The sequence below is a fragment of the Gossypium hirsutum genome, chromosome A10, assembly GCF_007990345.1.
Source record: "Gossypium hirsutum isolate 1008001.06 chromosome A10, Gossypium_hirsutum_v2.1, whole genome shotgun sequence".
NCBI lineage: Eukaryota > Viridiplantae > Streptophyta > Magnoliopsida > Malvales > Malvaceae > Gossypium > Gossypium hirsutum.
The window spans coordinates 115414810-115418540 of NC_053433.1; the positions used below are offsets into that span (position 1 = coordinate 115414810).

Here is a 3731-nt window from a genome sequence, read left to right on the forward strand (position 1 = left end):
TAAAAACAATAGTATTAAGCTATTAATAATGCTATATAACATATATATATACATATATATATAATGAAAATACGTACTACTATGTAACGATAATAGAAATACAAAAGTAAAAGTATTAAATTAAAGTAATAATATATATATATATAAAACTTCATATGTAAATGTGTATATGTACATATAAGAATGTATACTAATATATAATGATAATAGTGATAGTAATAATAATGTTAAAATGCAAAAAGTAAATATAATATGATAGTAATATTAAAATAAGGTAATTAAAATAATACTATACTTATAGAAAATGTATGTACATACATATGCGACAAAATATATATTAATAGTAATAATAACCATATAGGTGATAATAATAACGATAATAATATTTAAAATATTCATAAAAATAATAAAAGGTATGTATATATATAATAATAAAAATAGTACAGCAAGAATAATGATAATATGTTAATGAATATGGTAATAATAATAATAATAACAGTTAAAATAATGCTAAAAATAAAAAAGAGTGAAAATAATGTAAAAACCAGATTAAATCTCAAAGAAGGGACTAAATTCGAAACTAAAACAAGATTTTGGGGCCAATTCGAAAGGAAATATAAAAAATGGCACCTATTTGAATACGCAGATAATATGCGGGGGCCAAAAGGGGAATTTACCCGAACCCTTAAAATGACGTCGCAGGAGGGAGGATTAAATCACAAAACGTGATGAAATTTGAGGCCAATTTGAAAGAAATAAAAAAACTAATTGCAAAACGTGCGAAAAGCGGAAGGACCGCGCGCAAAATTAGACCATCAGATGAAAACGCGCGGATCCTGAGGCGGGTCGGAGCCGGTTCTCGGATCAGGGTGGCTAAACGGCGTCGTTTTGGGGCTTATGTGTGCCGACCAAAACGACGTCGTTTTATAACATCTATATAAGTTAAAAAATCAGCCTTTTAAATCATTTCTACCGTCTGTTAAGAAAAAAAAAGAAAACTGAGCTTTTTATTTTCTCTGCAGGTCCATATGCCGGCGAGGCTCCGGCCATCGCTCCGCCGTGTCTCCGTCGCTCCGGCCACCGTGTAATCGCCTCAGGTATAAAAAAATTTCTCTCTTTTTTTGTGTGTTTTAAAATGTATTCACTTTTCTTTTGTATATATTGCCTATTCACACATATATGGGTATAAAATAGATCGATTGGCCATGAAATATCAACGAAAAAGAAAGAAAAAAATAAAACTAACCACCTTAGGACTACGGCTTCTGTTCTTGAGGGCTTTTGGTCTGTTTGGATGCTTTTTTTATTTCTTGAAGGCTAATAATGCTTTTTTTTTTGCTTGAATCTATGTTCTTTTTTTGTATTTGAAAAATGTCCGAATGTACAAAAGGTAATGGATTCAGCCTTTTATAGGCGTTTACAACTTGCTTCTTGTTCTGTCTTGTCTCGTTTAATGCTTGCAGGTACAATTTTGGGTGGTGGCACAGTGACGAGGGCGGTGGCTGCAGCAGGCAGGAGGTGGCAGACGGCCAGAGGGTTCTAGGTGAGGCTAAGTGGGATTTAGGGTCTAATTTTTTTGGGTTGGGTTAGTGTTTGTATTTGGGCTGGGGCCGAATGGGCTTGTACAAATATTTTATGACATCCTCAACGTAGCTTATCATAGATCCAAATCCAAATTGTCACCAACAAATTGAGGCAAATGAGAGTGCCTGTTAAATCGGAAAACGTAGAAGCATTCAGATTCCAAAAATTACGCAAGAAAAATTACCCATGCGTCCAACCAGGGCGCCAATCATCGTTAAGCTCAACAAAAAATAGAAGCAGAAAATTCCATGAACCAGTGACAAAAGCTAGCCAAGTGATAAACAACTCATCGCATGAAGCCCAAAGCCACTACCAAGTCCTCAAAATGGTACAGAGCAGAAGCCATCCAAGTTCATAACCAACTTATTGAGAATGACATCAATTTGAGCCGACCAAATGATCATAATGATGTAGCACGCAAGATAAGCCCCCATCTCAATGCCAACCAAGCAAACATGTAAATGAACAAGCTCCTCAAAATAAACGAAAAGAGAGCACAACAAACTCAATCCAACGCCATCACAAGTTTAATCTTTCAACTCGGCCACATCACATAAACACATCACCTAATGCCATTTGTTTTGATCTGACCCAATCCCGCAAATGTTCCAAGATAGAATCCGCATGATGCCCACCTCTACGCCCTGGTCCTTGATTTCAAATTTCAACTCGGAGCCAATTTAGTTCCATTTGAGTATATCATTTTTTTTCTTTCATATATTAATTATTCGAACTAATTAATCAATACTATATATAAAAACACCAACTTCAAAACTCTAAATAGTGAAAGATATATATACCGACAATTTTTTTAAATTGGTCATCCGACTTGTAATTATATATTGATTTACTAAATAAAATTAAAATTCCTATTTAATTAAATAACCTATTCTTACTTAATGAAATCCTACACATATTCTTACTTCTTTGGTTTTCAACATCAACTTAAATTCTTAATGAAATCCTTTGATTTCTAATTTCACGTTTATAATTTTTAAATTCAATTATTCAATTTCTATTTTATGGAATTAATAAAAACATCAATTAATTTTTTTGTTACATTATTTCATCAAAGTTGGACCCTTACTATATGACTTTTTCCAGCAACATTTATCGGATAGTTACTATGACTTTGGTACAAAAATTTGGAAAGTTGGACCCAGTTTATAAAAAGGAAACCATAATCCTGTGAAAGTAAATAACAAAATAGTGAATCATAAATTTTGATATATTTTTTTCTAAAATATTCATAACATGCTTTGTATTCATGCTTTTTTAATGTCTATATTAATTAATTTTTTCATATCATATTCATATAGTATAACTTCATTGTAAAAATTATTGAATGTAGACAACTGTTAGTGTCTCAAGGCCGCAAAGTTTGTTATTAATAAGACTAAATTCTAGAGATATTTGACTAAGTCCTAGGTAGAATTGTTAGTTTCTTAGTAGGAGTAGGAAGATAGGAGTTAGCTTGTTAGTAGGAATATGAATTTAAATTTTGGTTGAGGTTTTTACTTGAGACATGTATATAAGAGCTGCTTGGTTAATGAATTCAATCATCTTTTTCATTCTTATTTTCCTTTGCTTTTGTTCTCTGCAAATACTAGTCTTTGTGCTTGAGAAGTATGAAGCAACAATTGCCTCTTTGGAGAACACCAAGGCCTTAACTCAGTTAAAAGTAATGGAGTTGATCAATGCTTTTCAAGCATAAGAGCAGAGGAGGTTAATAAGGCAGGAAGGAAGTATAGAAGGAGCATTGAAGGCTAAGGTGTAACAGGGTGAGGGACAAAAGAACCAGAAGTGGAATGAGAAGAGAGTGATGACAATATTGGTTTAGAAACTGTTGCAGAAGGTAATGGTACTGGAAATTCTAATAAGTATTTTATACGTAAGTATTGTAGAAAACAAATCATCCCTATTTCAGGTGTTGGAGAAGGCTAGATGTGAAGTTCAGAAGGTGCAACTTGATGGGGCACATTGAGAGGTTCTACAAGGAACCAAGAAATCAGAAGCAAGGTGGAGCATGTGCTATAGTTAAAAAAGAAGAGGGTCATCTGTTTGTTGTCTCTTATTTCTCATCTAGCACTTTATGTGATAGTTGGTTAGTTGATATTGGTTGCACCAATCACATGACTTGTGATAAG

General features: G+C 32.9%; 1 long non-coding RNA gene across 1 annotated transcript; it reads left to right on the forward strand.

Annotated features, from left to right (window-relative positions):
* The first annotated feature begins 965 nt into the window (after positions 1–965).
* LOC107936643 (uncharacterized) lies at positions 966–1670 on the forward strand. The gene is made up of 2 exons (XR_001694454.2): positions 966–1097; positions 1464–1670. It is a non-coding gene; the product is annotated as an uncharacterized lncRNA (long non-coding RNA).
* The last annotated feature ends 2061 nt before the right edge of the window (positions 1671–3731 follow it).